At 38.1% G+C, this 26922-nt stretch overlaps 1 long non-coding RNA gene across 1 annotated transcript; it reads left to right on the top strand.

The window, feature by feature from the left end:
- Nucleotides 1–20211: 20211 nt before the first annotated feature.
- Nucleotides 20212–25137, top strand: LOC309637501. Its single transcript, XR_014250575.1, has 2 exons — nt 20212–24366; nt 24691–25137. It is a non-coding gene; the product is annotated as an uncharacterized lncRNA (long non-coding RNA).
- The last annotated feature ends 1785 nt before the right edge of the window (nt 25138–26922 follow it).

Raw genomic sequence — 26922 nt, 5'->3', positions numbered from 1 at the left:
GGAGTCAACTACCAAATATCCAGTAAAAGACTAAACAGAGAGAAGTACATCTAGAGATACAAAAAGCTAAGAACAACTAGACTTCCTTTGATCCCAATGCCCTTAAAGTCCAACCTCCAATCCTTCATCTATCTAAATGTTCCCCTTACAAGAGCACGGGGCCTGGTTAAACAAGCCAGGTTATAGGATTTATACTAGGTACAATTGGAAGGGGTAATAAAATTTCAGAACTTGAAGAGAGACATGACAGAGGTCATTGGTGGAAGGTAGTTTGCAAATATGGAGAGATCTAGTCTAAACAAGAAACTCTTGCAATCAGAGGCAGGGGAAATAGAACTCAAAGGTAGAGTCTGATGTTCTGAGCTAGGTGGAGACAGTCCAACTAACCCATATACTCACAGTGAGTTCTTTGATTTACATAGACAACTATACTCACAGTGTTCCGATTAGCTACTTTGGAACCTGCCTTATTCATTCCCATCATGCTTTCTCATTGATCTTGTTTCCAATGAATGGGAGCCATCTTCCTAGAGCCCCCAAAGTCATTTTAGTGTTTGGTTGGTATAACCTAGATTCTAGAGGCAAAAGTCACCTGAGAGGCACAATGCTGTAGCTGATATAAGAGTAGGTCTTTGGCAATAGTTATTGAGGTATGTTGTAGATATCATTGTATGGCCAGAAAGAGTGGCCTACACCTCAGTATTGGTTCTTGGTCAATGTACCAAGAGAGGAGAACCTAGAAAATATTTTCCCCTGAAAGCTGATTCCTATTCAATGTGAGGAGATCACCGATAGAGCTGAAAGATTGGCTTGGGTTTAAATTTATGGCTTATTTATGCTCTCTCCCACTCCTTGGTTTAGATCGCCTTTGAATTTGCAGCAATAAAGAGAAAAGCACCATAATATTAAATACAATAAGTACTCCTAGAGATGTCATTTATATTTATAATTCTGAGTGAGACCTTTATATCTTATAGTACATTTATACATTTTTGTGGGGATTTTTTTCCTTATAAGGCTATGTTAAAGTTTCACTAAATGCAAATATATGTGGATATGTATGGTGCATTTATTATTTTAAATCCCACTGGGAATCTGCTGATTGTCTGCTGATTGTCTGTCTGCCCCCCCCTCTTTTTTCACATTTCTATTCATCTGTTGCTTGTTTTTTTTTTTCCTTCCTCCCTCCAGCATGTTTATGCATTCAGAGAAGAGTCTTCTGGGAAAATAATGGAAGGGAAAAGCTTGTGATTTATCATTACACTATAATGGGTGCCCTGCTTCCGCTGAAGGAGGTCAACGTCTCTTAGAGATACCACAGTCCCTCCTTATTAACGTTCTGTTCCCACTAATGGCTTGGGGTAGGGCAGCCAGGTCTTACAAGGAAAGCATTTAAGAAGAGCACTTTGTTTAATGGAAGCTGGGGTGTTTTCCGGGGACACACATAGCACCAGGCTCTTTGGTGAGAGTGACACATTCACAGATAAAGAATACCCTTTTTCTACTACCCCAGGCGAAAAAAAAAAAAAAAAAAAGAATGGGCTTTTAAAAAATCTGTATGCCCTTTTCCCTCACTCCAATATTCAGTTGTCCCCATGTTCTGATTCTTATTCTGAAATACCTCTGCAATTATTTCTCATTTCCATTTTCACCAGCCTTCACCTTTTCAAGCTCTCCATCATCTCTCTTTTGCTTTATAATAAAATTCTTTCTCCGGTCTACTCTATTGCTAGTCCCTAAGTCACTGGTTTCATCACATCACTGCCATGTTTAAACCCTTTGCACTTACAATATATAGTTTAATTTCTTTAGCTGAAGCCCTTTCCAGTCTTTCTCCAGTCGCCATCTTCCCTAAGCTGCAATTGCACTGAACAACCTGCTGCCTCTTAAAACTGGAGCCCAAGAGATAAGAGCATGATTGAAAAGTGTGAAGCAGAATAATCTAAAAGAATTCAGGTTTAATTGTGTAAAATGACAAAGAGAATACTACCTTGCCCTTTTGGATGTTTTTTAAGCAATGTAGAGATACAGACTACTTTAGTGCATATTCATCTTTATATTCTACCTTTGACACTGTGATTGGCCCATGGTGAGCATTAAAAAAATACATAGTGAATGTTTGAATGAATTAGTCAGTGAAATTCCAAAGTAAGTAAAAATAAAAAAGAATTGTGTATGGAGCCTTAATTTCAAAGTATAAAGCCAAGGGATAAGTAGTCTTTTTTTATCTCAATCCTATGTAATATATATAACGAGCTTCAGAGATTGGTGCCAAAGACTTTGTCCAGTTAATATCATGCAAGTTCATCCTAGTTATTCTCTTTAATATAAATGATGCATTATAACTGCAAACTGTGTAAAACTTCACATAGTGATGTTTGTGAGATGATGTGATTTATTATCAGTTTCCAGAAGGGGGTATAAGAGGCAAAATCTTGCCAAGGTCACAAAGGAACTGTACCGGTGTTTACAGACAGGAAGTAGATTCACCATTTTTGAACTTTTTTTTCCAGTTGTCAACCTTAAATGTTGCAATCAACTGAATCACCTCTGTTGCTGTCTTAATTGACTGATAATCAGATGAAGAACATTGACGCTGTTTTCATACTTATGTTTATTATCGCATAGGTCTGGCCTATTATTTAGCGAATAGTGTCTGTACTGTCTGGCTCTCAATTCAGTGTCCTGAATATTTAAAAAAATTAACTGGCCTGTATTATTGAAAAACTGAAAGCACTCTAAGCATCCATCTGATTAGTTAAATAAATGGTGCCAATACACAACAGACTATTGTGCAACTATTAAAAAGAATTAGGAGTTAAGTAGGAAAGCTACTTTTTAAGGTAAAAATAATTTCAGAATATTTTTACTGATGATTCTTTTGTGTAAATTTTTTACAGCTGCTTTCACAGCCTCCTCCTCCCCCTGCCCGCCTTCCGCCCAAAAATTCAAGAAAGCTAGATAAAAAGTTGTTAATCTGTATCTCTGGGAATAGGACTTGGTGAAGATACATTAGCTAGTTATGGAAGATTATTTGTATTTTGATTTCTTACCATGAATACATTTAATTTTACAGTGAAAATATTAATTAAAAATTCAGAAGCTTCACAGCAAAATTGAGTTTAGGCCTACAAAATGTGAAATTTTCTTTGCCTACATTTGGCCATCATAGTAATGGCAGGCATAGGTAAAGAGGGTGTTTTGTCATATGACCAATGAAAGAATTCTAGAGAAGATCAATCAATTGATCTATCTATCTATCTATGTATCTATCTATCTATCATCTATCTACCTAATCTATCTTATCTATATATACATAGAGTTAATTTTCACCACATGATTAGAATTTGCTCCATCTGTACAGGATTTTTGCTTACCTTCCACTCTTCCATTTCTAACTCTGCCTGCTTCTTCCTCCTCTCTCTCTTTCTACTCTCTCCTCTAGGTCATTTTCATCAGTTATACTTTGAGGCTGTACTCACTGTACTGAATAGACAAGAATCTGTGGCAACTCTTGCTGCAGGGAGAGTGCATGGACCTCTGGCTGAGGCCTCTTCTCCCACAAGGGTGCACAGGTCCATGAGCTCCATGCAGTTTAGTGACAGCACCAAGAGGAGATGCGGTCATGCACTTGGGAGACACCGCAACTGGATGAATTTTAAGATCCGTTGCATCTTGGGTGTTTTATGATTCTCTGAGGACTACTGTTATCAAGGATGAAACCATTAGTGAAGGAAAGATGGACATTTTTCCCAACATGGAAAAAGAGAACTTGCCCATGACAATACCTCTTTTGACTGGGAAATGTTTAAGGGAATTATGTCTCAGCTTGTCTGGCTCATCAGTAATAATTAATTATAAGTCCTATTATTTATTAGCCTTCCCCAGACCCACAAAGGAATTCACATTATATGTCATTCTCTTTCTTGCACTCCTACATGATGGGGAAGGACCCCTGCTTTACTGCATAGGTAGGAGCCAGGCTGGGTTTATGCAATATCTTTCAACCTTTTATTTCCTCGGAAAAAAAATGTTTACAGGCACAAAGTTGTATTCTAACTCACTTTTTAAAATAAAAAAGAAATTAATTTTAACAGACTTGATATATAAGGAAAAATATATGATTTATTCCTTTTCTTGATTTAATATGGATTTTTATTCCATGTAGTCTTGCTTGCTGAGTGTGAAGACTAAATTCATCTATTACTTTTCAATAAGTTATCATCATTGAATAGAATGCAATTAATTGGATACTATTAAATAATTTATTCAATCATTGTAGTTGCCAAAAAAAAATAAACTGTTCAATTCTTCTTTGTATGTAATTAATAATTGTATATAGCAGCAAATAATTTGATGTTATTAAGCAATTATCATTTAATTATTTCAGTTAGAAAAATCCATTAAATGCCATTCAATCAATTTTCCTACAATTATGTTATTTAGTAAATTACAGCTAATTCACCCTAAAAATCAAGAAAAATTTGATAAATCACAGTTTTCCCTGCATAATTGTAAGAAAATTCAATAGTTCAATATGTTAAAGATATTTTTTAAAGATGGGAACTTCAAATAAGGTAAAATTTGATGTTTAAAAAATTTCAATTTCTGATGGATCTATGTCACTTTTCCCTTTTCATGTCAAGCTACTACCACAATAAAATATCAAATCTTCTTTGACATGGTAGTGTTTATACATTTAAAAAATCAACTTAAGCCAATTTCAGTTAAGCTTTTCCAACTTTGATTTCTTCCATCTCTGCCACCCACAGAATTTGTCTTTTGCTATAGATTTTGGCACTGAATTCATTCAATCTACTATTTTATCATATAATGCTCTGTAGTTTTCTCATGTACACAAACCCTTTCTTCCATCAAAATGTAACTTCCTTAAGAGCAGAAAACCGTGTGTGTGTGTGTGTGTGCGCACGTGTGCATATGTGTTTTTGTACTCCATTTATTTAACAGATTACTGCACATATGGTGGGAACTGAATTTAATGGAAACAAAATAAATTGGGTTGACTATTGGCATGGAGCTTTGACCAAGGCTTATGGAGTTCTTTCTGAAGTGGTTATAAGATTTAATTTTAATGATCCCATGATAAGGTTTATAAAACCAACTATATTCCATTTTTTGAATCAGTTGTTCAATCAGATCTCTGCCTCTGAAGTCTATTTCATTTATTAAGAAAAAAGTAATTAAAAATTCAAACTAGTCACTGCTACCATTTCAGCCCCTTGAAAGGACATATGAATGGCTTATAGTCAGATATAATCAAATAAACAACTTGGAACAGAAAGTGTCCAAGTTATGATTCTTTTGGTTGAGTTGAATAGAAATGTCCTGTCTTTTACTTTATCCCTTTTAATTCTTCCAATGATTTTACTTTTAAGCACTATTTTCAAGTACCTCAGTCTGACCTTACCTCTCCTTCAGTGCAAATTCTACTTTTTTTTTTTTTTGAAGATCCAACTCAAATATTTCATCCTTGTGAGGTCTTCCTAACCTACCTTAGACACATTTTTCATCTCCACCCTAGAGGGGATCACTTTGTGTCACTCTGTATTGAAGCATTTATCACTTGGAAGGGCAATTAGTAAGGTAGATGTCTGTATTTTCTTTCACTTCTCAAATGCAAGCTCTTTTAGGAGAACAAACACTTTTTATTTTAGTCAGCGCATAAATATAGTAAAGACTTGGTATTTGCTGGATGAATACTAGTAACACCTCAAAGACTGAGAAATAGTTTAAATGTAGAGAAGCAACTACACCATGGTGTACATGATGGAATCTCATCTCAACCTCTTATTGGCTATTCTCCCATTTACACATAATTGATAGAAATGGGAGTAAGGGTGGAGCTGGGATCCAGTAAAGCAGAACAGAGTGCCCCAAATCTTTCCATCTCTTACATCGTTCCTTCCCATGGCTCACTACTCACTGCTTTCTGAAACGCAGATTGTCACAGCCAATATACTCAGCTCTGATCTTGGCTCTGCTGCTAGAGTCCATCACCTCAGATTTCAAAACCTCTCTGGCTTTTCCCAACACTCCGCCCACCCCAATTTGATGAAGTCAGGTATAGAACTTTTCCACAGCTGTGCAGATCTGGAGCTCCAGTGGCCCTGCCTGTTTCAATCTGAAAACTTTTTTTCTTTTTCAATACATGTGCTGACTTGTCAACATTGATGGGGTTGGTTTGGTTCCTGCTTTTCATTCAACTAGCCAGGAGCTGCAAGTGTGTTGTTAGCTGTAGGCTAGTTCCTCTTGCCATTTCTAAAACTGCTGTAATGTACTCTGGTTGCCACTGGTGTCAAAACTCAGTGATAGTGAAAAATGAAATAAAACTCTCTCTACCCCACTTAAATTTTCTTTCCAACTTGAAAGGAAAGGAAGCTTCAGCCCATTTGCATTTTAAATTCAAAATTTGTATTTAAAGCACTTAACAGGGTCCTTTGCATGTTGACAGCTTCCTTTTTAACTTATCCTTGACTGGGCTCAGTAATGTGTTGTGTCTTAATTTGCAGAATATGTGCACTGGCATAATGTTTAATTAGGCTTCGGTGTCAACTTTAAATCTAACACCATCAGCATCTAATGAAAAAACCAGAAGCAATTGGCCTCTGCATGACAGATCTCTTGCAAGAAATCTACTTCCTCTGACTGAATCACAAAAAGAAAGTGAGGGCAGGGAGGGCAGCCAATGAGAAGAATGTGAACCCAGTTTCACAGATGAGATTTTCCTGTGGTCATAGTCACAAGACAGAAGAAAATACAGTGGAGACGACTGTTAAGGGAAATCAGATGCACTTTCCCTTATGTAATTAGTAGAATTCTGAACAGATGGGAGTAGATTAAATTTATGCATATAAAATTATTTTCTCATTGGCTAACATCATGGTTTCAGGTAGGCTTCATTTGAATTTAGGCACTATGATAAGAACTGATTGGGAATACAGGAGGTTAAGACATAACCTTTGCCTTCAAGGAGGCTACAACCTAGTTGCTGTGGTAAGACAGATACAAAACAATAAAACCAAGAATGTTATTAGCTGCTGACCTTGGAGAAGGTCCTTAGCTTTTATTAACCTCATTTTCCTCTTCAGTAAAATGTTAATAGTACTAATATCAACCCTGAAGCATTGTCAGGCAGATAACCATATGTAGGTATTATACTTAATTCAGTGCCTAGAACATAGTAAGTGCTCAATATATTTTAGATATTATTATGAGTTACCTGTTCTAATTTTTAGGAGAGTAAAAATTGATGAAACCAGTTTATATATGTTTCCTATTGATGCTAAACAAATTACAACATATGTGGTGGCTTAAAACAATACAAATGTATCTTACGGTTCTAGCATCTAGAAGTGCAAAATCAGTTTTACTGGGCTAAAGTCGAGGTGTTGGTAGTTCTTGTTCCTTCTTGAAGCTCTGGGGGATTTCCATTTCCTTGCCTTGATGAGGGTCTGGAAGCCACCTGCATTCCTTGGAACCTGATTTCTTCCTTACATCACTCCAGCCTCTTGCTTCCATTGTCATTACATCTCCTCCTTCCTTTTAAAGACATTTACCCTTATTATTCAGGGTTCACCCAGATCATCCAGGGTAATGTGTCCATCTCAAAATCCTTAACTTAGTCACACTTGAAAATTCCTTTTGTAATATAAGGTAACATTCACAGGTTTCAGGAATTGGTTCCTGACATCTTTGGGGCTATTACTCATTCTACCATACAGTTTTTTGAGGAAGATTAATCAGGAGGTGGTGTGCAGAATGCTTTCAACTCTACTTCACGTATGGAACCTACTCAATCTCACATAATTTCTTAGGAGGCTCCTGGGTGCCCTGGTCTTTTCAGAGTAGTTCATTTCTTAAAGTTCACTTAAGTCTTAGAGAAATCACTGGAGAAAGTAGAATTTCATAGACTTTACCTATCACCCAATGTAAGCGTAGAAAGCAAGGATGCCTTTGATTTGGCACAGGTTGGTTTTTGATTTTATATGATCCAAATGACATCATCAGTATCCTTTGGAAAGAATAGAGATAATTCACAGGTCTCTTGGTGTTGTTCCAGTAATTCAATGTCTACGGATATAACTTGTATCTCTAAATCCTAGATCTTTAATCTTTAGAGAACCTACAGACCCAAGGATTATAAAGTTCAATTTTCTTCCTTATCTTTGGGCTTCATCCAAAGCAGCTGGTATTCTCTTTCCTCCAAAGTTGTCCCATTTTAGGTATATTACACATTTTTACACAAGAGGAATTTATTTGGAATTAAGGAGATTTTCCTACTTAATTCATGGAGAAGATTCATTGTTGGATTTCACATGTAAAATGGAGTTTACTAACCTGTGTTCTATAAATGAGTTGTTGAACTATAAATGCCCTCAAGCCTCTGGGTGACAAGGAGGGGCCTTTATCTCACCTGATCCTTGCAGCAACCCGATAAGGTAGCTATCATTATGATCTCATTTTACAGATAAGGAAATGGAGGCTTAGAGAAGGTAAGTGATTTATACAAGTCTATGCCATACAAGAAGAGGAACTTGAATCTAGGTCTTTCACATTTTGGCTACACCTTATATATTTTATGTAGTTAGCACTCAAAAGTCACTTTTTTTTTCTGAGATTTCGAGAATCAGGCAAGATATTTCATTTCTGATGCATGAATGTATTTAAACATGCTGAGAGAAAGCTAACAAATCAACTTAATATTGGGAAAGGAGTGGCATACTGACTAATGTGCCTCCATCAACATGGGTACTATTCTGAAATTAAAGGGAACTGTGATTAGCTGCTAAAATTATAACTCCCCAGTCCCTCAGGAGTCCCTGCAGCAGCCACAGTCGGGACTGGGCCATTTTGCCAGCTGTTTTGGGGGTGATTCTTGTTTTTGGTGAGCGTGTGTGCACATACACACACACACACACACACACCCTCCGTTCAGTTTCTGCCAGGTTCTTAGTGCTCTCATGCACCATGCTACAAGGGCTCACTCTAAATGTTCAGCCCATCTGCTCAGGGAATGGTGCCTTCACCACAATTATCTAATCATATTACAGCAAATATCAAACACAGCATGAATGACAAGGGTGAGGCTGCTCAATGTAAAAGGAAACAGGAGGATTCAGCACAGGCCTGGTGCCAAATAAGTATCCTAAGTGTAAAATATACACATATATCTTTGAGAGGCAATGGAAGAATAATAAAAAAAAAATCAGTATATGAACTGATCTGACATCCTAGTTTACTGAGAAACATCTTAGTTCTGAGACAAATTGTACAAGATAAGCAGGTGTCATGGGGAATAACCATGGATCTTCAATAGCCTCTTGGATTATGCCAGAGCATGGGTTGCAAATTAGTGACCCACTTGTATTTTCTGTCCAATACAACCCAGTGATTTTAAAACTGAATTTGAATGTCTTTAGACAGGACATGCTCTGTCTGTTAGCCTTAACCTGTTATACCAGCCCCTCTCCCACATTTAGGTTGCCTGCCTAGAACCTGGATACATGTGTTTGCAATGGTAGCCCCAATCTATACTGTATCTTCTGTTGCCCTGTTATTTATAATCTCCAAACTTGGACAGCTTCTATGATCATTCCCAACTGTTGGCTCACCATGGGGAAGCCAGACTGGTTAAAGTCTCCCACCACTCTCTCAGCTGCAAGGGGTACATGCAGTTTGTTGGGCAGGACAGACTACATAATTTGCAGGGTTTAGGGCAAAATGAAAATACGGAGTTCCTTGTTCAAAAATTATTAAGAATTTCAGCATAGCATTAAATGAAGTAGTGGGTCCTTCTAAGGGTGGGACTCTAGGCAACTGTCCATATTGGAAACCCATGAAGCTGGTCTTGATGCCCAGGACTGAGAGGACATCTGTATTTATTTGTTTTTTTGTGATTATTTTTTTTTAAACAAGGCAGTTTTTTAGTCTGTTTTTAACATCTTTATTGGAGTATATTGCTTTATTGTGTTGTGCTAGTTTCTGCTATATAGCAAAGTGAATCAGCTATATGTATACATATATCCCCATATCCCCTCACTCTTGCGCCTCCCTCCCACCCTCCCTATCCCACCCATCTAGGTGGTCACAAAGCACTGAGCTGATCTCATTGTGCTATGCGAGCTACCTATTTTACATTTGGTAGTGTTTATATGTCAGTGTTTCTCTCTCACTTCATCCTAGCTTACCCTTCCCCCTCTCCGTGTCCTCAAGTCCATTCTCTATGTTTGCATCTTTATTCCTTCTTGTCCCTAGGTTCACCAGAACCATTTTTATCTTTTTAGCTTCCATATATATGTCAGCAGACGGTGTTTGTTTATCTCTTTCTGACTTACTTCACTCTGTATGACAGACTGTAGGTCAATCCACCTCACTACAAATAACTCAATTTCGTTTCTTTTTATGGCTGAGTAATATTACACTGAATATACGTGCCACATCATCTTTATCCATTCATCTGTCAATGGACACTTAGGTTGCTTCCACATCCTGGCTATTGTAAATAGTGCTGCAATGAACATTGTGGTACATGTATCTTTTTGAATTATGGTTTTCTCAGCATATATGCCCAGTAGTGGGATTGCTGGGTCATACGGTAGTTCTACCTTTAGTTTTTTAAGGAACCTCCATACTGTTCTCCATAGTGGCTGTATCAATTTACATTCCCACCAACAGTGCAAGAGGGTTCCCTTTTCTCCACGCCCTCTCCAGCAGTTATTGTTTGTAGATTTTTTTGATGATGGGCATTCTGACCAGTGTGAGGTGATAACTCATTGTGGTTTTGATTTGCATTTCTCTAATTATTAGTGATGTTGAGCAACTTTTCATGTGTTTGTTGGCAAACTGTATATCTTCTTCGGAGAAATGTCTATTTAGATCTTCTGTCCATTTTTGGATTGGGTTGTTTTTTTTTGATATTGAGCTGCATGAGCTACTTGTAAATTTTGGAGATTAATCCTTTGTCAGTTGCTTCATTTGCAACTATTTTCTCCCATTCTGAGGGATGTCTTTTGGTCTTGTCTATGGTTTCCTTTGCTGTGCAAAAGCTTAAAGTTTCCTTAGGTTCCATTTGTTTATTTTTGTTTTTATTTCCATTTCTCTAGGAGGGGGGTCAAAAAGGATCTTGCTGTGATTTATGTGAAAGAGTGTTCTGCCTATGTTTTCCTCTAAGAGTTTTATAATGTCTGGCCTTACATTTAGGTCTTTAATCCATTTTGAGTTTATTTTTTTGTATGGTGTTAGGGAGTGTTCTAATTTCATTCTTTTACATGTAGCTGTCCAGTTTTCCCAGCACCACTTATTGAAGAGGTTGTCTTTTCTCCATTATATATTCTTGCCACCTTTTTCAAAGATAAGTTGACCATATGTGTGTGGGTTTATCCCTGTGTTTTCTATCCTATTCCATTGATCTATATTTCTTTTTTTGTGCCAGTACCATACTGTCTTGATTACTGTAGCTTTGTAGTATAGTCTGAAGTCAGGGAGCCTACTTCCTTCAGCTCCATTTTTCTTTCTCAAGATTGCTTTGGCTATTTGGGGTCTTTTGTGTTTCCATACAAATTGTAAAATCTTCTGTTCTAGGTCTGTGAAAAATGCCATTGGTAGTTTAATAGGGATTGTAATGAATCTGTAGATTGCTTTGGGTAGTATCATCATTTTCAAAATGTTGATTTTTCCAATCCAATAACATGGTATATCTCTCCATCTGTTTGTATTTGCTTTAATTTCTTTCATCAGTGTCTTATAGTTTTCTGCATACAGTTCTTTTGTCTCCTTAGGTAGGTTTATTCCTAGGTAATTTTTTCTTTTTGATGCAATGGTAAATGGGAGTGTTTCCTTAATTTCTCTTTCAGATTTTTGTCATTAGTGTATACAAATGCAAGAGATTTCTGTGCATTAATTTTGTATCCTGCTGCTTTACCAAATTCATTGATTAGCTCTAGTAGTTTTCTGGCAGCATCTTTAGGATTCTCTATGTATAGTATCATGTCACCTGCAAACAGTGACAGTTTTAAATCTTCTTTTCCGATTTAGATTCCTTTTACTTCTTTTTGTTCTCTGATTGCTGTGGCTAAAACTTCCAAAACTATGTTGAATAATAGCGGTGAGAGTGGGCAACTTTGTCTTGTTCCTGATCTTAGAGGAAATGGTTTCAGTTTTTCACCATTGAGAATGATGTTGGCTGTGGGTTTTCCATAGATGGCTCTTATTATGTTGAGGTAAGTTCCTTCTGTGCCCACTTTCTGGAGACGTTTTATCATAAATGGGTGATGAATTTTGTCAAAAGCCTTTTCTGCATCTATTGAGATTATCATATGGTTTTTATCCTTCAGTTTGTTAATATGGTGTATCACATTGATTCATTTGTCTATTTTGAAAAATGCTTGCATTCCTGCGATAAACCCCAATTGATCATGGTGTATGGTCCTTTGAACGTGCTGTTGGATTCTGTTTGCTAGTATTTTGTTGAGGATTTTTGCATCTATGTTCATCAGTGATATTGGCCTGTAGTTTTCTTTTTTTGTGACATCTTTGTCTGGTTTTGGTATAAGGGTGGTGGTGGCCTCGTAGAATGAGTTTGGGAGTGCTCCTGCCTCTGCTATATTTTGGAAGAGTTTGAGAAGGATAGGTGTTAGCTCTTCTCTAAATGTTTGTTAGAATTCACCTGTGAAGCCATCTCGTCCTGGTCTTTTGTGTGTTGGAAGTTTTTTTTTTTTTTTTTTAATTAATAGCTACTTATTTATTTATTTGTTTATTTTTAGCTGTGTTGGGTCTTTGTTTTTCGTGCAAGGGCTTTCTCTAGTTGAGGCAAGCGGGGGCCACTCTTCATCGTGGTGAGGGGGCCACTCTTCTTTGTGGTGCATGGGCCTCTCACTATCGCAGCCCCTCCCATTGCGGGGCACAGGCTCCAGACGTGCAGGCTCAGCAGTTGTGTCTCACGGGCCCAGTTGCTCCGCGGCATGTGGGATCTTCCCAGACCAGGGCTTGAACCCATGTCCCCTGCATTAGCAGGCAGATTCTCAACCACTGCGCCACCAGGGAAGTCCTGTTGGAAGATTTTTAATCACAGTTTCAATTTCAGTGCTTGTGATTGTTCTGTTCATATTTCTTATTTCTTCCTGGTTCAGTCTTGGAAAGTGGTACTTTTCTAAGAATTTTTCCATTCCTTCCAGGTTGTCCATTTTATTGACATATAGTTACTTGTACTAGTCTCTCATGATCCTTTGTATTTCTGCAGTGCCAATTGTTACTTCTCCTTTTTCATTTATAATTCTGTTGATTTGAGTCTTCTTTTTTTTTCTTGATGAGTCTTGCTAATGGTTTATCAATTTTGTTTATCTTCTCAAAGAACCAGCTTTTAGTTTTATTGATCTTTGCTATTGTTTCCTTCATTTCTTTTTCATATTTATCTGATCTGATCTTTATGATTTCTTTCTTTCTACTAATTTTGGGGTTTTTTTTTGTTCTTCTTTCTCTAACTGCTTTAGTTGTAACATTAGGTAGTTTATTTGAGATTTTTCTTGTTTCTTGAGGTAGGATTGTATTGCTTTAAACTTCCCTCTTAGAACTGTTTTTGCTGCATCCCATAGGTTTTTGGTCATCCTGTTTTCATTGTCATTTGTTTCTAGGTATTTTTTGATTTCCTCTTTTATTTCTTCAGTGATCTCTTGGTTATTTAGTAACGTATTGTTTAGCTTCCATATGTTCGTATTGTTTACATTGTTTTCCCTGTAATTGATATCTAATTTCATAGCGTTGTGGTCAGAAAAGATGCTTGATATGATTTCAATTTTCTTAAATTTACTGAGGCTTGGTTTGTGACCCAAGATTTGATCTATCCAGGAGAATGTTACATGAGCACTTGAGAAGAAAGTGTATTCTGTTGTTTTTAGATGGAATGTCTTACAAATATCAAGTCCACCTGGTCTAATGTGTCATTTAAAGATTGTGTATCCTTATTTATTTTCATTTTGGATGATCTGTCCATTGGTGAAAGTAGGGTGTTAAAGTCCCCTAGTATTATTCTGTTATCGTTGATTTCCCCTTTTATGGCTGTTAACATTTGCCTTATGTATTGAGGTGCTCCTATGTTGGGTACATAAATATTTACAATTGTTATATCTTCTTGGATTGATCCCTTGATCATTATGTAGTGTCCTTCTTTGTCTCTTGTAACAGTCTTTATTTTAAAGTCTATTTTGTCTGATATGAGAATTGCTACACCAGCTTTCTTTTGATTTCCATTTGCATGGAATATCTTTTCCCATCCCCTCACTTTCAGTCTGTATGTGTCCCTAGGTCTGAAGTGGGTCTCTTGTAGATAGCATACATATGGTTCTTGTTTTTGTATCCATTCAGCCAGTCTATGTCTTTTGGTTGGAGCATTTAATCCATTTACATTTAAGGTAGTTATTGATATGTATGTTCCTATTACCACTTTCTTAATTGTTTTGGGTTTGTTATTGTAGGTCTTTTCCTTCTCTTGTGTTTCCTGCCTAGAGAAGTTCCTTTAGCATTTGTTGTAAAGCTTCTTTGGTGGTGCTGTATTCTCTTAATTTTTGCTTGTCTGTAAAGGTTTTAATTTGTCCATTGAATCTGAATGAGATCCTTGCTGGGTAGAGTAATCTTGGTTGTAGTTTTTTCCCTTTCATCACTTTAAATATGTCCTGCCTCTGCCTTCTGGCTTGCAGAGTTTCTGCTGAAAGATCAGCTGTTAACCTTATGGGGATTCCCTTGTATGTTATTTGTTGCTTTTCCCTTGCTCCTTTTAATATTTTTTCTTTGTATTTAATTTTTGATAGTTTGATTAATATGTGTCTAGCATGTTTCTGCTTGGATTTATCTTGTATGGGACTCTCTGCAATTCCTGGACTAGGGTGACTATTTCCTTTCCCATGTTAGCAAAGTTTTCAGCTATAATCTCTTCAAATGTTTTCTCAGACCGTTTCTTTTTCTCTTCTTCTTCTGGGACCCTTATAATGCGAATGTTGGTGCGTTTAATGTTGTCTCAGAGATCTCTGAGTCTGTCCCCAATTCTTTTCATTCTTTTTTCTTTATTCTTCTCTGTAGCAGTTATTTCCAGTATTTTATTTTCTAGTTCACTTATCTGTTCTTCTGGTTCAGTTATTCTGCTATTGATTCCTTCTAGAGTATTTTTAATTTCATTTACTGTGTTGTTCATCATTGTTTGTTTCCTCTTCATTTCTTCTAGGTTCTTGTTAAACGTTTCTTGTATTTTCTTCATTCTATTTCAGAGATTTTGGATTAACTTTACTATCATTACTCTGAATTCTTTTTCAGCTAGACTGCCTATTTCCTCTTCATTTGTTTGGTCTGGTGGGTTTTTAACTTGCTTCTTCATCTGCTGCCTATTTCTCTGTCTTCTCATTTTCTTTAACTTACTGTGTTTGGGGTCTCCTTTTTGCAAGCTGCAGTTTTGTAGTTCCCATTATTTTTATTGTCTGTCCCCAGTGGTTGAGTTTGGTTCAGTGGCTTATGTAGGCTTCCTGGTGTAGGTGGCTGGTGCCTGTGTTCTGGTGGGTGGGGCTGGATCTTGTCTTTCTGGTGGACAGGGCCATGTCTGGTGGTGTGTTGGGGTGTGTATGAGCTTAGGATGACTTTAGGCAGCCTCTCTGCTATGGGTTGGGCTGTGTTCCTGTCTTGCTAATTGTTTGGCATGGGCCTTCCAGCACTGGAGCTTGCTGGCCGTTGAGTGGAGCTGGGTCTTAGTGTTGAGACAGAGATCTCTGGGAGAGCTCTCACTGATGATATTACATGGGGCCGGGAGGTGTCTGGTGGTCCAGTGTTCTGGACTCAGCTCTCCCACCTTGGAGGCTCAGGCCCGACACCTGGCCAGAGCACCAACACAGTGGCAGCCACATGGCTCAGAAGAAAAGGAAGGGAAAAAGGAAAAAGGAAAAAACAAAAAACGAACAGATAGAACCCCAAACCAAATAGTAATAGCAATACTAAACAGACAAAATCACACAAAGAAACATACACACACGCACTCATAAAAAGAAAACAGATGAAAAAAATGGACAGAACCCTAGGACAAATGTTACAAGCAAACCTAAACAGACAAGATCACACAAAGAAACATAAACATACACACACAAAAAAAGAGAAAAAAGGAAAAAAAAAAAAAAATAACAAAAAAATAAAATAAAAAATTAAAAATAATAAAAATTTAAGAAAATAAAGGAAGAGAGTAACCAAACCAATAAACAAATCCACCAATGATTACAAGTACTAAAAACTAAACTAAGGTAAATTTAAACCAGAAACCAATCAGATGCAGAAAACAAACCTCAAGTCTACATTTGCTCCCAAATTTCACCGCCTCAATTTTGGGAACATTCTTTGGCTAATCAGGTATTCTTCAAATGCAGGGTTTTTCAGGTTGATTGCAGGGATTTAATCTGCTGCTCCTGAGGCTACACTGGGAAATTTCCCTTTCTCTTCTTTGTTCACACAGCTCCTGGGGTTCAGCTTTGGTTTTGGACCCATCTCTGCATGTAGGCTGCCCTCAGGAGTCTGTTCCCTACCCAGACAGGAGGGGGTTAAAGCAGCAGCTGATTAGGTCTCTCTTGCTCTCTCAGGCCAGGGAGAGGGAGGGGTATAGTAGTCATAATTGGAATGCAGGGAAAGCCTGCAGCGGCAGAGGCTGGCGTGACATTACAACAGCTTGAGGCACACCATGTGTTCTCCTGGGGCTAGTTGTCCCTGGATCATGGGACCCTGGCAGTGGCGTGCTACACATGCTCCCAGGGTGGTGTGGGTAGTGACCTGTGCTTGCTCACAGGATTCTTGGTGGCAGTGGTGGTGGTGTCAGTGGTCATGCATGTGTCTGGGGTCTGAGCTGGTACTTATGTGGGCACACAGAGTGGGAATCCCCTCTCCTCACGCACCCCAAAACACTGGTCTCTTGTCTCTTAGGCAGGTCCAGACTTTTTCCTGGACTCCCTCCCAGCTAGCTGTGGTGTGCTAGCCCCCTTCAGGCTGTTTTCATGCAGCCAACCCCAGTCCTCTCCCTGGGGTCTGACCTCCAAAGCCCGAGCCTCAGCTCCCAGCCCCCACCCACCCCTATGGGTGAGCAGACAAGCCTCTCAGGTCAGTGAGTGCTTGTCAGCACTGACCCTCTGTGTGGGAATCTCTCTGCTTTGCCCTCTGCACCCCTGTTGCTGCACTCTCCTCTGCGGCTCCGAAGCTTCCCCCCTCCGCCACCCACAGTCTCTGCCTGTGAAGGGGTTTCCTAGTGTGTGGAAACTTTTCCTCCTTCACAGCTCCCTCCCACAGGTTCAGGTCCCATCCCTATTCTTTTGTCTCTGTTTTTTCTTTTTTCTTTTGCCCTACCCAGGGGAGTTTCTTGCCTTTTGGGAAGTCTGAGGTCTTCTGCCAGCATTCAGTAGGTGTTCTGTAGGAGTTGTTCCACATGTAGATGTATTTTTGATGTATTTGTGGGGAGGAAGGTGATCTCCACGTCTTACTCCTCTACCATCTTGAAGGTCCTCGCTGAAAGGACATCTTTAGTCTACATTTTTCAGAAAACTGAGGCTTCTCTATGTCCTAGTCACTCCAGTGCAAATGTAGTGTCCATAGAATGGGAGAAATTTGGGGCTCTTATCTACATTTTACCTGCCCAGAAGGCTAAACAAATTTGGTGACCTGAGGTTTTACTTGCTAAGGACAATAAGAGCAGCAGTCTTTATTTTCAATTATTTCTGGCAAACCTCTTGATTTGTTGAGACCAAAACCCTAAAAAGATTATCATTATCTAAAAGACAAGGGCCATATAATACATCATTTCTTTGTCACTTTAGTGGCAACATTGAAAAAAAAAAAAAACTTACTTCCATGGATCTTATAATTTACATTTATTATAATAATTGGAAGTTGAAAGGAGCCAGAGAACAATGGGTTGTGTTATGAAGAGACATTCAGTATGGCAGAAGAGCTCAGTACCTTTTCATATTATCAGAAATCTCTACACTGGAAAAGAGATAAAAGGATCTCCAGTTAAACCTAGAAGATGGATTGCAGATGATCTCTGCTCCCTCCTGGAATTTCACTAGAATTATATAGAAAAATTTTTTAATAAATATAAGTTGATACATTCAAAAGAAGAGCAAACATGGTAACAGATAAATAATAAAGATAGCATTTTGGAAAAGAGAAAGCATATGGACTGCCTATAACATACTTAGCAGAGCAAAAATATCCAAAACCCAAGCCTTCAGAGAAAGGACCAAGGAGAAGCAACCCAATTTAAGGTTTAGAACTCTAGAAAGTCACCTGCTATATCTGAAGGGGGGTGGGATACAAAGGGACTGAAATAGGAAGATTGCTTAAAAGTATGTTTGAAGTCCAGTTGATCCCCAATGCCATCTTCCATCCCTCTTAGGTAGGTTGTTGCTTTCTCCCCATATTGGCAGGAGGTAAGAGAGAAATCATCTTCTACATAGAGATATTGGTCTCTTCCTCACTGGGTTCATCGCCATAATGTCCATAGTAGCTTGACATGGTACCAATGAGAAAGTCAGTAGAATTGCTAACATGGGCGCTGAAATCATATTGGCCATAGTCAGATACAGAGTGATCATCCACATGGTTTTTTATTAGAGTGACCATAATTTAGGATTCAAACCAGCACACATTTGTAAGTGAAAGGAGAGTGATAAAATAACTGTCAGACATTAATTTATATACAAGAGGCATAAGCCACCAATGTTCCGTGTGACCAAGATATATGGTCACCCTATTTAGCTTATCCTTATATTGATTATTTTTAGATTGATATCAAAATAATAACATAAAACAATTAAAAAATTCCTGTAGAAGATTATTTCTTGCAGATAATCTACATCTGGCAAACAGTATTATAGAGGTTATTCCAGCATTAAATATAAAATTGGATGAGAAAGTCCTCTGAGATTTAATTATCCTGTGAGTGAAAAATAGAAAAAAATATGTAAGTTTAAGAGCATGATTTTTAGGGAGAATATACTCAGCTACGATATGGTGTTCATGACAACATTTTCCTTAATGTATCTAGTGATTTGTATAAATAATTCCATGTCTGCATCTGGGTACTGGCTTGAGGTCAAGACCTTGTCCCTCTCCCCTGGCCCATGATTCTCCACTATATATTTTTCTTTTCTCATGATCTTTCATCTTTGTTTAAAGGATCAGTTTTCTCTCCCCCATCAAGCCCACTTCCTGCATAAAGCTGGGACCAGGGGACTGCAGAAGGGCCAGCACCTCCTAACAGGCTGGGTGAGGGGGCAGCCAGGTGATGAATGGATGCATGTGGAGCAAGGTAATAAACCAGCACCCCAGTCATGTAATCTTCCATTAAAATGAAATGCATACCAGGCATGCGGCGTTTCTGCAGCTTGTACCCTCTCCCATAGAAGATCATGAATAAAAGAGGGAAGTGTACTGCTGACAGATGCCAGCATGCATAAAGGACACTTCCTATAAAGGAAAAGCTCCGGCTAACAGATGGACTAAAGATGTGAGATGCAGAAAGATTTACCAATCTAAATAATTCAAGGGAATGTCGTATGGCAAGCTAGTGCTTTTCAGAGGGAGCCAGCAGAAGGTGCAGATGGAAAGGCAGGCCAAGCCTTTCCCATAAACCCATTAAGAACAGTCCTTGTCTGAGCGACAGTATGTCGCAGAAGGCCCAGGGAGAGGCCGGCAGATGAGAAATTTGCTTCTAGAGTTTGTCCTGCAAGGTCAAGAGCATATTTAATAGTGAAGGTTGCAGCATTTAATGAGAGTGAAAAAGGGGTCTTGTATGTTTCGCTGCTTGTCCTCCTGCCGTCTTCAAAACTCCCCCATTCCTGAGTTCTTTGTCTTGTCAGAACTAAAATGATGCAAGGTAAAGATGTCCAAAGCCCTTGCGAGAGGTCCAGCAAGTCTCCACCTTCTTCGTGCTTAGATAGTCAGATATGCATTCTGGGCCTAAAATCCAAATTTTAAGTAGCAGCACTGCTTCCTATAAATGTTTCTCAGAAACACACGACTGTTCTGTCTCCCCAGCCCCTGTTGATACTTGCTGTCTGCCTACTCATGAAATGTTCAACCCTGTGTTATCACACAGTGTTAGGTTTATTGTCATGTACTGAACCTCTCATCCAGACTGCATCATGCTCAACTTGAGAAAAAAAAAAAAAAAAACTCTTCCTCTCTACTAAGACTTGCTCTGAGCAGGTACCCAATAAATACTTACTGATAGTGGAAGCCCTTCAACTGAAAGGAGTCCTTGTGCTAAAATGTTAGCATCTCAAGCAAAGGGAGGAATGACTGGAACATTGTACAGCGCATTGGACATGAGAGGTGGCCGAAACCCCATACAGCCCTGGTTTGCCGGGCTACCCTAGGCAAGACAAAGCCTTCATTCCTTAATTGTAAAACAAATAATTTAAAAAACCAATTTCTGAGCCCCTTCCTAGCTTCACTTCTTAGTTATATCAGGATCAAATAGACTTTCAGTTATCTGGTAATCTCTGAATCAGTGGCTCACAAACTTTCCCTCAATAACCATTGCTGTACCATGCAAAGGTGTTTACATGCATGTTCCAAGATGAAAAACCTAAAGATCATGGGGTAAAATCTTTGTTTAATTTATTTTAAGCTAATAAAGGACTGCTTTTTATTTTGAGACTGTACTCATTTTTTTTTCAGATTTTATGTCCTTATATGAAATGAAATAAATAGTAAGATAGTAGATTTTGCTTTGTTTAAAGTCTCTATTGTGAAAAAAGGTAAGTTGGTGACCCTGTGTCTGATCCCCCTACCCATCTGCATACAAATCTTTTCTTGTTAGTTGTCTTAATTTTATTGATTATGAAACTTAAAAGTCCTAGAACTACTGGTGTAAGCCAAGAAAGAAGCCAAGGATTCCTTTTCTTCCAACAAAGTATCATTCATGCCCACAGTGTATAGCCTTTGAGAAATAAATATTGATTTTATGGGTTTTTGTGAATGTAGTTTGCCAATTATCAAAAATCATGTTTTTATAAAGTCATGCAAAAAATCAAATTGATTTTTTGTGAGTCCTGTTTCCCAGTTCCCTAAATTATCAATTCAAAGAGTTTTCTTTTTCTGATTAATTTTCACCTAACAGCAGCTGCCCATACTCCTCTCCCCTCAGCCTCAACTCTCCAACAATTGCATCAGTTAATAATCTAAAACCTGTCAAAAAACTCAAGGAAATAAACTCAGGAAAGGAGCTCCGAGATAGATCCTCTGTAAAGTAGAGAATCTTTTTAAGTCATCTTTCATTTTTCACTTTGTTTATAAATATCACCTATCTTGTAGAGAGCTCCATTGTCTTGGATTACATTAGAAATCAGTTGTTAGTTTGCCTGTTAACTCCTGTGCTACTTACCTTGAGTTCCTTTTCTGTTAACACTCAAGTATGCATGCCTATGTGTGTGTCTGTGTTCAGCACTGGGAAAGTTTTTTTCTTCCATTTTTCTCATTTTTTTAAATCCTTTTTGACCTTGGGCAACTTAGAGTATATTCCGCTGGGGACAAAGACACAAAGTTTACAGATTTGAAGTAATGGCCATAGTTACCTTCTCTGTAATCTTGGCATTGGAATAGGCACAAATAACTTCATCCATCTCTGATGTGATGTATCACCACTTTGATGACCAACAATGCAGTGTTTCATGGTGTTGATATGAGTTGATATCCACTTGCTTATCACATCCCACAAAGAAGTTCTTCCTGGCAACAATGTACTGTGGTCAATTTTTTAAACCCTCTGACAGTTCTTAGTATTATAAAAGGCTTTTATTCCAACCTCACCAAATTCTTTACCAGCTCTTATTACCTGAAACCTTAGTGAAGGCAGAAATGGCAGATATCAATCTTGAGCCAGCTGTTAGAGGTGAAAAGGGAGTGTACTGCTCATTTTTTTTTTTTAATCAGGGCACTCCCTGTTTGAGGTCACAAGGGCAGTTCCATTTAATAAATTACTAGAATTAGAACTCTGAGTGGTCTTGACTTCTAAACTCTGAAGACTCTTATGTACTGAAGAAGACACTGAAATTTTGTTTATTTTCTTTTCTCCTGCCATCACCAAGTCACTAGGAAAAAGCTGTGTGTGCAATTATAAGTGAGCTGTCTGGGTACAGCCTGGCCTGGACCCATGGAGGTCCCCCACATTTTGGTTATTTTAAGAATCTTATAAGTATTGCTTCACATTAGCCCCCAGGAATCAAATGAGAAAACCATGAAGACAAAACCAACCAGTTATCTCATGTAGGAATTCAGCTGTTACTGTCTTATAAGTAGAACTTTTTGGTAAAATTTTCTGTCATGAAGGTTTTGACAAATTATAAATTTCCTCTTCCAGTTTGCATTTAGATATTTCCCATCAAAATTTCAAAACTAAATTTGTAAAGATCTGTTACTTTAAAGTGTGAGAGTAAAAGTTAAACAACAACAATACATTATTTATAGATGCCAACATTGTTTTATTTTCAAGGACTCTGTTAGAGAGGAATCAGAACTCTTCTCTGAGGAAATGAAGGCAAGAAATGAGACAGAGATCTAGGTTTTGAAGGTATCCAACAGGGCCTCAACCAATAGCCCTCCCGTAAGGGCCATTAGCCTATCAGGTCTACCCGCAAACAATCAGGTTTTTAGTGTCTTACTCTTAAAAATGAATGGCTCAGCAGAATCCAGAATCACTAGACATTTGAGGAAAGCCCTTAAAATGTAAGTTAGTGCCCAATGCATACAAACAGGAAAGAAAGAAGAAAGAAGGGAAAGAGGGAGGGAGAGAGGAAGAAAGAAACTTGGAGGAAAATAAGGAAAATCACAAGGAATAGAAGAAAAAGCACTATAATTCATATCCAAATAGGTACTGATTCCATGAATAAAATAAGGACAGGATTCTATGTACAGGAACTTTCAAAGAGTAAAAAGTCTCTAAAAAACTAAAAAAAAAGGAAAGAGAAGAAAAATAACAAAGGAATATGATAAGACAAATTATAAAATTTGAGGATCAATGCCTAGAATCAAACATCTGAATAATAGTTCTAGAAAGAGAACAAGAAAACAGAGGAGAGGACCTTACCAAAATACTAACATAATGTATTTCCCCAAAGTCAGGGAAATAAATATAAACATTGAAAAGGCCCATTAAGAGCCCATCACAGTGAAACAGATTTCCATCAAGGCCCACTGTGGTGAAGCTGAGAACACGAGAAATGACCCAGACAGCTTTTGGAGAAAATAAATAGGTCTCGTACAAAGGATTGGGAATAAGGGTGGCATTTTACATCATAGAAACACTGAAAGTCAGACACCAATGGAAAAGTTAGAAGACAAAATAGTCTTGAAACTTTCACCTAGAATTCTTACTCAACTGAACCAATCAGATGGTAAGGTAGAATGAAAACCCTGTCAAGAACAGAAGGTCTCAACATTTTATTTCCCATACACACTTTCTCAGAAGGAAGATACCCTACTCCCACACAAGAAGGAAACTAAGTAAGAAGGCAGGAGAACCAGGGAAATGGGCATCTAACGCAGGGCAGGAGCAATCACCCAGGATGTGGCAGGAGTGCTAGTACTGGAGAATAATCCTTTCATAGGGGCCAGGGGCAACATGGTTCAGTAGGAATGTCCTCCAAACCAACAATAAAACAAATCAGAATGGATAGGTTACTTGCTGCATTTGACCATTCTGGGGGTAGTTTTAACCATCAGAGGTTTCAGGACAACTTTGCCATAAGATCATACCTGAAAAACAAGGCAATGATCATTAAGAAACAAAATATTGGAAGTGTATTCACAATGCAATCTGTGGCCACGCAATAATTCCATCATTTCATAAACACTGCCTATAGATTTCACTAAAATTGTGAAATGTTCACATTGCGAAAGATGGAGAATGGTATATAGGTGTGTGAACGTGTGTGCCTAAGAGAATGAACTCAATCTCCACTTTACACGTGATAAAGTCAAAAGATAATGTCAAAAAATGCAAAATTAAGAAATATCAGTACAAGCAGGTTATTTACTTCATGGAAATCAATTCCTAAAGAAATTGCTAAAAAGCTGAAAGTTATTGCTTCTTGGAAGTGGGCCTTGGATTGGGACAGTGTTGTGGTATACTGTTGTGTTTCATTAGATCTTATAAAAAATATTTGTCAATTTAAATCATGAACTTTATACATAAAGTATATGTATATATTTCAGCACAGTCTATCATATATCAATGATATATGTACATCAATACATTTTGCTGTGAAAAACAAGAAAAATAATGAGAAATAAGAAAAGCTTACTTTTCAAATATGTTGGCATGAAAACAAAATGGTTCACTTTGTAATTTTTTTTTTTTTTAATTTTTATTTATTATTTATTTATTATGTTTATTTTTGGCTGTGTTGGGTCCTCGTTTCTGTGCGAGGGCCCTCTCCAGCTGCAGCGAGCGGGGGGCCACTCTTCATCGCGGTGCGCGGGCCTCTCACCATCGCGGCCTCTCCCGTTGCGGAGCAGAGGCTCCAGACGCTCAGGCTCAGCAGCCGTGGCTCACGGGCCCAGCCGCTCCGCGGCATGTGGGATCCTCCCAGACCAGGGCTCGAACCCGCGTCCCCCGCACTGGCAGGCAGACTCTCAACCACTGCGCCACCAGGGAAGCCCCACTTTGTAATTTTAAGTGAAAGGCCATGGTGAATAATGTATACATGATCACTTAAACTTAATTTTCCTGACAAGTGTTAAGATGTGTCTCTATCTTATACACAAATATAATAATAATAGCTTGTATTATACACAAATACCCCCCCACAAATGCCCTTCAGTATACATATATGAGTAAAACATAGTAGAGGACTGAAGTTGGCAAGTGACTCACAGATATATTTATATATTTTTATTATTGTTTATTGAAGTATAGTTGCTGTACAATAATATAAGTTATGGGTGTACAATTTAGTGACTCACAATGTTTAAAGGTTACACACATATGTAGCTCATCCATTTGTACACAAAAAATTATCAAGCAAATACTCTGTGCTTGACACTGCATTGCATACTCAAAATTCCAAGATTAAAAAAAGCTTCCTACAAAAAAAAAAAAAAGAATGCTTCCTACAAAGTCCTGATATCAAGAAAAAATAAAGGTGAGAGGGAGGGTCTTATGTTCTCAGTGCTTCAAATTCATTCCCAAACCTGCCTGAAGAGGTGCGGACTTTCAGTTTTCCAGAGCATATACTGCAAATGAATGTTGTCTCTTTGTTTGTTGTCAGGGAAGAGGGTTGGAAAAGCTTAAATCAATGTTTACTTTAAAAATTAGCACGAATTATTTTTTCATGATTTAATTTAACTTTGCTCCCCCCTGGCCCCCATGTTTGTTTGTGGAGGAGGGAACACAGTGAGAATATTAAACTGCTCATAGAAGTCAGGCCTCACCTGTAACTGACATAATGAGCATGGTTCCCATATCCTGGGTAACCTCCTAAACTGTATTTCAGCAATTGGCCCATCTTTCCTAAGCCTAATGTCTACATTTGGCATGACAGAGGAAAAGCCAACTTTCTGACAGCATTCCCCTTGGAGACCTCGTTTGTCAGGCAGCCTGAACCTGAACTGGCCCTCAATCCAGCATAACAGGTCCTTCCTAGCTCCAAGGAATCTCAATCTGTGCTCCACCTTTTTACTGTATGTATTAAAGATATCGGAATCCCAAGCTCTCATGACAACAACTGAGAGGTTTTCAAGTCCCGCTTCTCCAAAGTGAGATTCTACCCAATTACAATGAGCCCTACATCATCCTTTGTGAAAACAAATTTTTGTCCCTGCATTAAATTTCAACTTTTCATGAGACTTGTTAAAATTCTCTGCATCCTGATATGGTTGGAGCAGTGTTGGTAGGCTTCAGACTACAATGTGCAATAAAGAATTGTGTATGTCCAGTGCACCATGAACAAAAATCATCGCTAACATCCTTCCTAATATTGAGATTCTCCTCTGGAATTTCTTGATGTGTATGGGGAGAGAAGGGTGAAGATACAGGACACAAAGCAAAACAATGTTACAGGCACTTTCATGTAGTCGTGACTCAATTTTACTTATTCAACACAATTCTGTGACTTAAAGGGTATGTTCCCAATCTACATATCAGGGGATTTATAATAAGAGAATTTTGGTGAAATACTTAAGTCCCAGTGAAATTCAACTACAGCTCACTTCCCACCCATTCTCAAATTAACCCATTTATCCACCAAAGTTATATGATGGAGAACATGACATTTACATTAAGGGTTTGTAATAGGGCCAGTTTCTGATGAAGAAATTTGTGTACACCTGTATCCAGTCTGAGGCTCTCATCCAGGAAATTTTCTGGGTAAACTATCAGCACTTTGTAAAAGGGAATAATTTGGTGGGTGGTTGAGAGTGGAAAAAAGGGAAGTTGTGTCTTGCTCTAAGCTTTTTGCTCCTTTCTGTTCAGGTTTGCCTGGTTAAAAAGAAGCTTACAAGTACACAACAGCAGGAGCAAAATGGAGAACTTTACCTTCCCTCACCCAGACACCCCATCACTGTGCTAACCTCAAAATCTATGTAGAATATTTAAATGCAAACATTATTAAATACTGGCAGTTCCTTTGCTCCAGTCATCCTTTCTCTTAAAACAAAAAACCACTAGGGAAATTATATGCAAAAAGCTATGTTAATAAAGCACTCAGGTACAAATTTATACTTAAAAAAATGTTAGGAGATACAAAGCCTGAGAGACTCTTAGTCACGTACAAGCAGCCATATTTTTCATATTCTATATAAAGGTATTTTAACAGCTTAATGAGTAATCTAAAAAAATTATGTACAGTGTAAGTGAATTAATGTTACTGGAAAAATGTTAAGCTTTGATAT

Source organism: Balaenoptera physalus (assembly GCF_965194825.1).
Source record: "Balaenoptera physalus genome assembly, chromosome: 1".
NCBI lineage: Eukaryota > Metazoa > Chordata > Mammalia > Artiodactyla > Balaenopteridae > Balaenoptera > Balaenoptera physalus.
This window is presented reverse-complemented; position numbering and strand designations above follow the sequence as displayed.